We start from the raw sequence: 13,303 nt of genomic DNA on the forward strand, positions 1-13,303 counted from the left end.
TTTGTAATATTAATGACTCATAAGAGTCGTTATCAATTACAACCAGAAATAAGAAACCCCCATCGATAGAACTACTTAACAACGTAAACATCATCACATATGATAAACAACACCATGACTCATAACACATCTAAAGACATCACCATGACTACTAAAACATCACCATAACCTCAACAGTAGCCATGCGTAGTGTTCAATGACAAAACAGGATTTGTGTAGCTAATACCATGTAGTTGGGATAAGGCGTAACTGAGTTGAGTTGAGCTGCATTACTTACCTAATGGCATTGATAGTTCCTTAAAGCATCTACCATTCCTTTTTGAATTAAACATGGAATCTTTGCCATATTATTGACTTTAACAAGTGTTCTTCATAAGAGTTCCTCAGAGCATTGGAGAGCCCCTAGTAGTCATGGACCCATGGCATTGCCTAGGTGATACCTAAGGGACAAGGTGCCCCTTGAGGTCCAAGGCAACCAATTGCCTAATGTGTCAAGGCGCACAGACCCAAAACCTGATGATGTTGCTTTTCATGTTATAAGTTTCAATCATTTCTCATTTCTACCTTTATATCTTTCTACAATCTCACTTTTACGCCACTCTATATTTTTTATATTTTTATATGGTCTGGGATATATCATATAACACTTGCCATTGTCCACATTTGAAATTCATATGAAGACTGTATCCACAAGCTGAGGATAGCTTGACTCAGAACTCAGAAGTCCAACAAAGTTGTTCAACACAATAGATTTGCAAAGCGAGTTTACTTAAGACACCAACAATTAAATTTGCATTAATATCTGAACAATAATAAGAAAAAGAATATGAGGAGTACTAGACCAAATTCTGTTTTATAACTTCTGCTACATGTGTATGATACTTGTAGTACACTTTCTGGATAGACCATAAACAAGGAATATAGGAAATAAATAATTAGAACCATGATAACTTGTTTTCCGTGTATTATAGTTAGACACATCCCTGATACAACTCTCCATCAGCTTTTGATACGGAAATAAATAAAAAACTATATGTAGTTTCCACTTTCCACCAGTAATCACTCCCTTTTTGATTGAGAAACATCAAGGATCAGGTTAATGCTACTAACTATTCATGCTTGCAGGTTTGCAATGCTGTTGTTGTGGCATCTCTTCTTAACGCAACTTTAGTTATTCCTAAGTTTCTCTATAGCAATGTATGGAAGGATCCCAGGTCAGATATCACCTTCTTTTTTTTTGGATAAATAGGTCTGATCACATTTTGTATTAAGCAATCTAGTTTAATTCCTATTTTCAAACTACAAATGATGCTGATATCATCATTATCTGCACTCAAGCTGAAGACTGTACTTCATTTATAACATTCTGTTGCAGCTGTTAATCGTTGTTCATTTCTCAATTATATGACAGTTACTTGTGTATGACTTCTCATTTATGTCTAATAATTTTTTTTTCTAAGAGTAAGACTTTCTAGTAAAAGGATAGAAACGTGCCTGGTGTACATGGTACAGTATATCATAATATTATTAAGGGAAAAAGTTCTCCATCCGGGAGTGTGGCCTACGCCACCACTTCCATGAGTCTATCTCTCTCCTCTCCATGTGAAAAGACACCTTTGTCCCCTTGTTTTAAGGAGGAGAGAGATAAACACATGTGAGTGCTGGCGTAGGCCACACTCCCGTACAGACAACTGCTTCCCTATTATTAAACATGTAAGATTGTCACAAGATGAGGATGTCTGTACATGAGAAATGGAGATGGAAACATTGAGGTGATGCGACAGATTTCAAATATCAATTATGATGTACGAAAATTCCCAGTTCTATTAATTAATTAGGACAAAAGAAAAGTAAAATCAAGAATCAGTTCCTTGTATTTTGTCTTTGTTGGTTTATTTGTCTTAAGTCTCAATGTAAACATGACTGCTCCCTCTCTATCTCTCTCTCTCATGTCTACCCCTTCCTTTGAGTTGGATGTTGGCACCTTTGGTTAATTGTACTTTTTCGTGGATATGTTTATATTCTCATAATTCTGAAAGTGTACATGACTGCTCTTTATCTGTCTCTTATACCTGTGATTAGGACATGGGAACATTGTTCATGTGAGCTCAATACTAACTGTTATAACATCGGGTTTTTTTTTCCGGGTGATTAATGATTACAACATTGATGAGTGAATTGTTTTTCTTTTGCTCAGTAATTAGGAGGCTTTTGTATAGCAAGAATTTAAGTATTAGTATCAGTATCGAGTATCGTATCGGAAGGGTGATTTTAATAGACATATCATATTGTATTAGAGAGACACAAGATACGCTAAAGATACTCATGGAAACACTTTAGAAACATATAGATATTCTTATAATAATCCAAAATATTTTTTGGAAGCATAATACACCTTAAACAAACAGTAATTTGGTTCGGCCATAGAATGTTAGGCAGTCAGACCCAATATCCGTCATGTGGCAGATCAGGGAGAGCCCTAGGTATATGTCAAAACATATTTAATTCTAAAGAAAACATATCGTGACCTTTGATTCTCTTTCTTTACTTTATTATTTTCTTATGTACTGAATTTTGGTGCATTTGAGATGCATGGAAATTGGAAACACACGCTTGTGAAATTAAAAAAAAAAAACGGGGGGGGGGGGGGGTGAAGTTGATCGAAACCCCACAGTCCCATTGCCACTCAGCCCACTCCCTTCCTCTGTGAGAGACCGAGAGCGCTTCTGCTGAAACCCTTTACGGAGACTTCCTTTGTGAGAGTTGCAACCCGGAGACTATGATCCCACCTGCAGCAACTCAACTGGTGCTCCGGCGGCGGCGGCTATGACTGCTGCTTTCTTCCTTCCTTCTTCTTCCTCCTCTACATCTGTTATCGTCCATATATATATATATGTTAAAGTGTCGTATCGGTACATTATTGTATCGAGAACTTATGATACCGATATGTATCAACCAAGATGGTCTGATACAATACTTTAAACCTTGCCAATACACATCACGAAAAGATTTTATCACCTACAAGGGAGTAAAAAGTTCAATGTTTAGTTTGTAGATCTTTTAGAACTGTAGAAAACAAAGACTTATCTCTTATTCGTTTTTATATTCTCTTGATTACAGTGCATGAGAACTGATAGAATTACCATAGAAAATCATATTAGCAATCATAAGTACCCTTAAGAAGATTCTCTCCATTTACCTCTTTACAACAACAACTCAGCCTTATCCCAACTAAATGGGGTTGGCTAAGTGGATCCTTGCCCTCCAATCAGCTCTATTCAAGGCCATACTTAAGGTCTAAGTTATGCGTGTCTTTCCTCATCACTTCTCCTAGGGTCATTTTAGGTCTGCCCCTGGCTCTTTTAGTTCCTTCAATCTGAACCAAATCACTCTTCTATATTGGAGCATGCAAAGACCTCCGTTGAACATGGTGATGCCACCTCAAACGACTTTCTCGTAGCTTATCATGTATTGGAGCTAGTCCCAAATCAGCTCTATTATGATCATTTCTTACTTAATCCTTCCTAGTTTTTCCACTCATTCATCTCAGCCACCTCATCTCCGCTACACTGAGTTTATCTACATGATGCTTCTTAAATGCCCAACATTCCGCACCATACATTATAGCCGGTTGTATGACTGTCCTATAAAATTTTCCTTTAAGTTTTAAAGAATACGTCATCACACAACACTCTGGATGCACCTCTCCACTTTATCCATCCTATTTTAATTCTCTGTGAAACATCATCCTCTATATCACCTTCTTTATTTATGATTGAGCCCAGATACCTAAAATAATCACTTTGCGGAATCTCCCTCATCAATTTTCACCACCTCATTATCCATCCTAGTGTAACTAAAGTTACACACCATATACTTCATCTTCATGCTACTTATCTTAAAACCTTTTGATTCCAAGGTTGATCTCTATAATTCCAACTTGGCGTTAATCCCTGCTTTTGTCTCATCCACCAAAACAATATCATCAGCAAAAAGCATACACTAAGGAACCTCATCTTGAATGTCTCTGGCTAAATCATCCATGATAGGCACAAACAAATAAGTGCTTAAAGTTGATCCTTGAGGTAACCCAATTGTTATTAGGAATCACTACCGTGACCCCCCACAGTTCTTACACTAGTCACCACACCATCATAAAACATATCTTTAATTATGTCCCACATATGTACTTGAAACACTTCTCTTCTCTAGTACTAGCCACTTTAACTCTCTAGGAACTCTGTCATAAGCTTTTTCAAGGTCAATAAAGACCATATGGAGATCTTTCTTGCATTCCCTAAATCTTTCCGTGAGTCTCCTAAGTAAATAGCTTATGTCGTGGATCTTCCTGACATAAAACCAAATTGGTTCTCCGTAATAGTAGTTTTGTCCCAGGTGGGTTTCAATAAACCTCTCCCATAAACTTCTTTCCATAGATTTTTTTTTTGGGGGGTTAAGTTTCTTAAATGAAAATTATTTTTGAATTAATTTGTCCAAAAATATTTTAAAAAAAGTGTAACAAACTAAAAGATTGAGATGAACGTATGTACAATCAGCTTATTTCATATAAAGTTCATGAATCAACATTCAATGTGGTTGTGCTTACAAAGTAAATATATAATAAGAACAAAATACAGTAGATTGCTGGAAAATATCTTTGATTCCTATGTGATTTCAGTTGACAGGTAACCCAAGTCAACTGAAGATAATCCCTTGAATTGAAACAACTAATCCCTTATATGAGAAATTGACCAATGGTGTTATTGGTGTTCCATGATTTACCAAGTCAAACATGATAACATACTCAAGGCAGTGGATGATAATGGGATGTGTGTTTGCATTTAGCTCCCTACCTGCATTGCACAAAATGCTTCCTTATTTGTTGTAGATATCAGATCCTACATTCTGATGCTTTCTTATTGGTATACTTATAGTGTGTTTCACTGTATGGGGATGCAGCCAATTTGGTGATATTTATCAAGAGGAGTATTTCATGAATCTTTTGAAGGATGAAGTGCATATTGTGAAGGAGCTTCCTTATCATCTTCAGTCGGTAGACATTGAGGCCATTGGTAGTTTGGTGTGTTCATTTCCTGAACATTCGCTTCGTTTTATTTCACAAAGGCAATGCATTTTAAGAATACCGTTTTATTCCATTTACTTCTCAGATTACCGATGCAGATATTAGAAAGGAAGCAAGACCCATTGATTTTATTGAAATTGTACTCCCCCTCCTACAACGAAATGGACTTGTTCACTTCCTTGGATTTGGCAATCGACTTGGCTTTGATCCAATGCCTTTTGAGCTTCAGGTTAAGAACATAACTTAAGAAGTTTAATATGGCATGATGGATGTTGCTGCTGTGGAACCCAACTCTCAGCCTCCCCTATATTGTCTTCATATCGTCAATTGTCTAAATGCCCTGTTAGAATAATAGAGATTTAGAGATGTTTGCGTACCCGCTATTTCATGTTTAAATGAAGTTGCATGCATGGTGTAGGTATTTAAAAAGAAATATGACTCAAACTGGTACATTTGATAAAAACAAACTGTGTTTCAAAGGTGATTTGTATATAATATCTCAAGATCTTATCATAATTATGGAATTTTGAACTCTTTCCTTTGGTTGCTCATTGTCCTTTGGTTTTCTCTGTTAAGGCACCAAAATGACCATATAAGCTACTTTATTTGATGGTTGTTAGGTAAAATCCAATATTGACTAGGTCTGGGACCTTGGATGACCATATCCTGGTTGGGCCTCTCCACCTAACAGTTGAAGTGAGAACTTAGGAGACTCTAACAATAATAAGTACTCTCTTGGACCTCTCTCTACTTGGACGTCCGATGAAGCTTTTCCCTGAGAACTCTTGGCCAATGTTGGTATGTCAGAGGCCTATCAAGAGTTTCCATTCTACATTGCCTCTTTGACTTTTACTTTCTTCAATAACAACTCTAATGGCAATTTGGCTGAAAGAGCTCCCCTCGGTGAGCTTGAAGCACCCAAGCTCTTAGTTAAAAATACCAAAATATCAATAAAACTCTGTAGTCTCCACCTTTAAATTACTGGCTTAGAGCTTCCAAGAATGGCTATCATCTTTTGTGACGTAAATGTCATACATCTTCATAGACATATTCAATAAGATGAGCATTGAGCAGAAACAAAATCGAGACCTGTCTATAGATTTCACCTTCACCCCCTTGACTAGAATTATTTTTTAAATCCTCATCAATGCTCAGCTTTGCTGAAACCGAAATAATGCCCTGAAGATGACTCAATTCTTAACTGCTCACTAAATTCTTGCAACCAATAATCAAATGTCTAAGTGAGCTTTCTTCTTTTCAGGAGGAGTTTTTCTTGGCAGGCAGGGTGGATGGAGACCTCCTGATGTATAAGGCTAGTTTAGAATTAAACTTTCATGCTATCCTCAAGCACCCTTAAGTATAAGGGTGGATAGAGACCTCCTGATGTATTAGGCTAGTTTAGACTTAAATTTTCATGTTATCCTCAAGCACCCTTAAGTATTGTTCCTTCAGAAACAAACCAAAACAGCACATTCGACTAACCGACTGACCAAAAGGGGTACATGCAGTGGCGGAAAGAGCTGTGAATTTCCACCTGCAAATCACTTTTGTTAAATAAATGCTCTGTGATCCTTTATTTTGATGTTAAAACTCAAAAACAGTTATGTTTATGGGTAAAATAAAATTTCATTGTTGAACACTAGTAATCATGTACTAGAGAATAACAATTTTGATACTACCATGCCCATAGACACATGTTAATCCCTGACTAAGGACCTTCTCAAAAAATAAAAATTACTACAACAACAAACTCAGCCTTATCCCAACTTAATGGGGTCGGCTACATGTACCAAACAAAACAAAGCAGGAAAAACCACTGTAAAAAAAAAAATATTGTAGATAATAAATCTCCTTGTCTGAAAAAATGATGGGACTTTAAAATATCTAAAAGAAAACAAAAAATAGGGAAATTCAAATCGGCTGATTGAAGTAGCTTGGATAGAGTTCTAATGAAATGAGTTATGTTGCTGTGAGATCAATCCAACTAAAAAGAATCCAAACCTGTTGAGAACCTCTAAGTGATTAAGCCTTAGCCATCAAGCTCTTAGATCACACTGTCTCCAATCTTTTCCCTGCCCAACTGTAATCCCAATTCTTGTGTTATGACTTATGGCAATGTTCTTAAGAATACTTGTAACCTCCCCCCTCGCCCCCTCCCCTTGCTGATCTATGGAAATCCCTCCCCCCTATCCCCCCTGGCCACAGGGGCAGAGGTGATACCACTATATGGCTCCCATCCCCATCAGGCATCTTCAGCTCCCACTTTGCTTGGGACATGGTTAGACATAGAGGGACGCCCTGTCCTTGGCATAAAGTGACTTGGTTCAAGGGGCACATCCCTTGCCAGAGTTTCACCACTTGGCGTGCCTTGGCAGACTGCCTTCCCACCCAAGCCTTTCTCATACGCCGTCACATGCAAGTCTCTCCCAGTTGCTGCCTCTGTTGGAATGGGCATGAAGACATAGATCACTTGTTCTTCACTTGCCCTTTTGCAGCCTCCATTTGGAACCAGGTTCTCCATCATTGCTGGCCGGCTCGAAGAAGGCCATTCCCCCTATCTAGGGAATGGATTTGGATAGATATGACTTTTGGAAGGAACTCGATTTGTGACATTGTGGGCAAGCTCGCCTTTTGCGCTACTATATCCCATATTTGGATGGAACGCAATCTTAGAAGATGGACTTCCAAATCCCGCTCTTTCGATAGGATTTGGAAGGCCATCTTATTTGATGTTTCATCTAAAGCATGCTCCCTTCCTCTAGGTAGTGTTAAAGATACCCCAAGGAACAGGCTGATTGTTGTCTCCTGGGGTCTTCCTACCTCCATTTTGTGTCCCAGCTAGTCTCTAGATTCAGTTTTGTTGGCCCTCGGGCTTGTACATCCCCTCTCCTTTCTTCAATTTAAATTTTCATTCATCCAAAAAAAAAAAAGACCCATTTCTGAATAATTTTAGGAACAATGACAAGTAAACTAGTGGTCAGGTGTTGGAAGAGTGCTTTCTAAGAGAAGCTAGAGTATTTCCTGTTTGTGGACCTTAGAGATAATGACAATAAAAGCTAAAATAGATATGTGGAAGTGAATCTCAATGAGAGAAAGCCCACATTCCTACACACATCTTTCACAATATTCCTGCAACTGGTACTAAACATATATTAAAAAAAAAGAAAAAAGAAAAACAGGCATTAGAGCATTAACAACTTCTCAACCAGCATCCCTCACAAAAAGCTCCCTAATCTCTTCTTCTATGGAAAAAATGGTGAGAACCATAGTCTGCCTTAGTCATGTGACATCAGAATATCAATCATAACTCCTTCTTCCCGGACTCATAAAAAACAATTAAATTAAATATAATATTGATCACCACCATGGATCCCATTACACACGCTATAAGTTAATGTGTTCAATTTCACCACATCTTATTTCCATTAGAGATGCTAGAGGCAGAGCAACATAGTATCCGATTCCTGTTCTGCCTATCATTTGATCAATCAATGATTTTTCCCACCAGACAATTTCTAGTTAAAGCATCTAGTGCATCTCTTTATTAGACTTGGCTTCTTGAAAGGAATTTCTGTTCTCCCCTGACCAGCTAACCTCTTGTGAAAAATATCTTAAAGAGTCCTAATTCTTCACCATATTTTTCAACCATTGTAGACAAATTCAGAATCTGGAAAAGGAGGATCTGGACCATAAATAAGCTTTCTCCTGTTCTTAGCGATCATTGCTTGGAAATGTACCAATCCAAGAAAATTTGAAAATGAAACAGGTTAACTGAAAGCAGCAAGATTGCATAATCATAGTTAACTTGTTCAAGTCAAAGACATACATCTAGCTTGATAACATGCTTTGAATGTGCCTATAACATAAAGATACTATAATGATAAATTTTTGTATAAGATAATAACTTGAAATGCCTTACCAGATATCGTTTCAGCATGTGTGCAATGTCTTAATCATATATTCTTCTTTTCCAATTCTTCTAGAGATCAGACATAAAATATCAAACATCATGTCATCAATATGGTCTTCTGCCTCCTTGTGAATCTAAATCATGGAATAAAGCCATTATTGCCCGCTGATAAGAGGTGCTGGCATGTTGTAGCCCTATTTTTAGACTCGTGAGCTGTCTTATCTCCAATGAAATGATTCTGGATTTTTTTTTGGCAGAGATTAAGATGCAAATGTAACTTCCATGCTTTGAAGTTTGTGCCTCAAATTCAAGAAGTTGGTTCTTCATTGGTTAGAAGGCTACGGAAATATGATTTTGTCCTGGGTCAGTTAGATAGGCAACTTCTTGGAAACTTCATACCCAACAATCCATCAAAACAACAGCATGCTTCAACGTCTCAATCAAAGTATCTTGCTTTGCACTTGAGATTTGAAATTGACATGGTAGCATACTCACTATGCAAGTTTGGAGGAGGAGAGAATGAGAGAAAGGAACTCCAAGCATACAGGGAAAATCACTTTCCCTTGCTTATTGAACGGTTGAAAAAGACAAAGTACGTATGCTTTTTTCCTCATCCCTCAAAATGCTTACGTATTTAATAAAATTTTGGTAACAAACTCCTGGTGGAGTACCTTGCCCCATTACAACAGCAATGGTTTGCAGGTTGGTTTCTCCAGCAGACCTTAGAAAGTTTGGCAGATGTCCATTAACCCCAGAAGAAGCTGCTCTTGTGCTTTCTGGCGTTGGTTTCAGACGTGGCACCTACATCTATCTTGCTGGATCTCATGTATATGGAGGAAAATTAAAGATGCAACCCTTCACTAGCCTCTACCCCAACTTGGTTACAAAGGAAGATCTCCTCACACCAAGTGAACTTGCACCGTTCAGGAATTTCTCTTCTCAGGTAAACTGGCATATTATCCCTTTCATATTGATAAAATATTTACATTTCAAATTTTTTTTGGATACTCTACAATTGGTGATTCACTCTATAGCATTTTATTATTGTTTACAACTTTGTTGTCATAAAAACAGAGCTGTAAGAGATTTGAGCCACTGTCATGGCCCAAACATTATAAATTTCAGAATAAACCAGAGTAGAGCATTGAGGGGTACGAGCCTTAATACAGAGTTGAATGGCGGAACAGAATTCATGTTTCTGACCCAGTTATTGGGGATAAGGCTTTTGAGGAATTGAGTTGTGTCCATTGGGGGAGACCCTAGTAATTTGATGGGACAGTTAAGTTTTTTATTAGTGCATCATTGTTGCCTGCCCCATATTCAAATATTTAGAACTTTGAAGTTTATCACTAGTGTAGGATCGAGAGGGGGTAAATTGGGTTATGTGGAAAGATATGACAGTTTAAAAACTTCTACCCATATCAAATGATGAAAACAAATTGTTGTAAAGAAAACACAACACAGTTGAGAGAAGGGGGAAAGAGACAATGTTGAGATGTGTTACCCGATATTATAAGGGTATTTTGGGTTTTTTATTTATGCTTTATTTATGTACTTTTGAACAAGGGTAGGATTGTAATTTGGGCTATGACACTGTTCATGTGAACAGTGTTGTGAACAGCATCGTGAACAGTGTTTCCCTTTGTAATCTCTTTTATTATTATTATTATAAATAGAGAGCTTGATTGATCTCATTGATCATTCAAGCCATTCACGAAATTCCTGTTTTGTTAACATGGCATCAGAGCCAAATACACTCTGATCTAGGTTTTCAAAACCCACCTCCCTCCCTTCGATTTTTTTCTCCTTCCCTCCATCGAGCTTCTTCCCTTCTTCTTTCTTCCTTTCTTTTGGTTCTTCTTCTCCCATTAGGGCAGCACTACTGAGGTGATCGTAATGATCTAGTTGCTGCCCCAATATACCTCCTTTTTTATGCCTCTTTTTTGGATCGAGTAGAGCTGAAGCACTGTCTGCGATTTGAAGATTCCTATTTTTTTTGGAGATCAGGCCTCTACATCTATTTCGGCTGCATCTTCTATTGTGGGATCTTTATTTGATATTGTTCTCAGCCCCTATTCCCTTCATCAGATTGGTTGAAGCCCCAGCCCCTTATCGATCTCTCTTCTCAGGGTTTTTTTTAAAACCCTGACATTAATCGATCTTGGGGTTGGGCTGTTGGTTCCTGCTGCATCTGATTGGCACCCGTGCTGCCTTCATTCGACATCATTCCCAGCCTACATATCTGAGATTTTTTGCTCCAATACAACCCTTTTCTATTGGGGGTCGATTCCATAATTTTTTGGATATTTTTGGTTGTTTCGCTTCATTGAAGATTGGTTACCGCTGCAATGAGTGGTTCAGATTCTTCTTCGGCCTCTTCCGGCATTGATGGCCAGCCCGGACTGATTTTCTTCCCCTTCCTGCCCCAATCAAACTTGATGGCTCTAACTACCTGAAGTGGTCTCGGTCTACCTAGTTGACAGTAGCTGGTCGTGGCCTCACTGGCCATCTTCTTGGGACAACAACTAAACTAGTGGCAGAGGGTTCTCAGCTCAACAAGTGGTTATCGAATGATGCGATGGTGATGTCCTACTTGATCCATTCTATGCAAGGGGATATCTCGACAATTTTCTTCTTGGACACTCGCCCATACTATTTGGAATGGTGCCAAAGAGACTTATGGTCGCACGGGGAATGATGCACGTGTCTATGAGATTAGAAAGAAGGCTAATGCCACTACCCAACAGAGCTCTCGTCTCTAAATACTATGCTGCCCTCAAGAACATGTGGCAGCAATTGGATCATTACTCCGACTATCGCCCTCTCACTCTGCATCGACGCTGCCTATCGCAAACACGTTGACAAAATACGTGTCTATGATTTTTTGGCTGGACTAAATATGGAGTTTGATCCTATTCGGGTGCAAGTACTTGGGCAGTCCCCTTTTCCATCCCTAGAACAGGCCTTTGCCTTGGTTCATAATGAGGAATCTCGTCGGGCTGCTATGCTGCATTCCTCTACTGTTGATCGCTCCGCCTTGCAAGTTGCTTCCAGTACTCCTTCTCTTACCACTACTGATGGTGGTACTGCTGTCCCTAAAGGTCCTGTCAAGTGTGAACACTGCAACAGGCTCTATCATACTAAGGCTCAATGTTGGAAGCTCCATGGGAAGCCTGCTGATTTTGAGGAAAAGAAAGCCCGTGGGAAGTTTAAGCCCAAGGCTCATATGGCTGATTCTCCTACTCCCTGTTGCGGGCCCCTTCATCTCGACATTGGGCTTACTCAGGATGAGCTCCTAGCTTTCCGTCGCATGCGCTACAGGCCTCTTCCGCTGCCTCCACTACGGCATCTACACCTGCTGCCCCTCCTGGTTCTAATTTTGCCTCAGGTACTCCAGTTAGTAGTCTGTGTGCATCGGCTGTATCCAGTCCTTGGATTATAGATTCCGGTGCCACTGACCACATGACTGGCTCCTCCCATGTATTTCATCTTTATTCTCCATCTTCTGCCAAAGACAGTGTTCGAGTAGCTAATGGTTCCCTTTCTCCTATTAATGGGAAGGGTTCCATACGCTGCTCCCCTACCCTTTCATTAAAATCTGTTTTGCATGTTCCGTCCTTTTCTACCAACCTTCTCTCTATTAGTAGTCTAACTATAGATCTGAACTGCAAACTGACTTTTTTCCCTTCTCATTGTGTCATACAGGATCTGGAGACGGGGCGTACGATTGGGGGTGGTAAGATGCAGGGTGGTCTCTACTTACTTGACCCGGGTCAGCCTTCTACTTTGCATTCGGCTTCCTTCTGACTCATCATTTACGATCCACCTCGTCCCCGACCTTCATCTCTGCAGCTGCCGACTTGGTCATCCATCCCTTAGTACTTTGTCTCTTTTGTTTCCGAGCTTGATTAAGCATTGTAATAGGAATGAGTTTTTATGTGAGGCTTGTGTTTTGGCCAAACAAACTCGTTCTAGTTATTCTTCATTAAATAAAAGAAGTGAGTTTCCTTTTGCTTTGGTTTATTCTGATGTGTGGGGCCCTGCCCGTTGTACTTCCCTTTTTGATCATCGATGGTTTGTCTCGTTTATTGATTGTTATACTTGTGCCACTTGGGTGTACATGATGAGCCATAAAAGTGAGGTATTCCGCTGTTTTCAGTTATTTCATCGTATGGTTTAGACCCAATTCAATGCCACCTTGCGCATTTTACGCAGTGATAATGGCGAGAGAGTACATGGAGGGTCGGTTCAACTTTATTTGGTGCACATGGTATTGTCCATCGGACCATTTGTGTTGACACACCGCCAGA

General features: G+C 39.1%; 1 pseudogene; it reads left to right on the forward strand.

Annotated features, from left to right (window-relative positions):
* Positions 1 to 13,303, forward strand: part of LOC122651379 — a 32,388-nt pseudogene that overhangs the window by 14,268 nt on the left and 4,817 nt on the right.

Source organism: Telopea speciosissima, chromosome 2 (genome assembly GCF_018873765.1).
Source record: "Telopea speciosissima isolate NSW1024214 ecotype Mountain lineage chromosome 2, Tspe_v1, whole genome shotgun sequence".
NCBI lineage: Eukaryota > Viridiplantae > Streptophyta > Magnoliopsida > Proteales > Proteaceae > Telopea > Telopea speciosissima.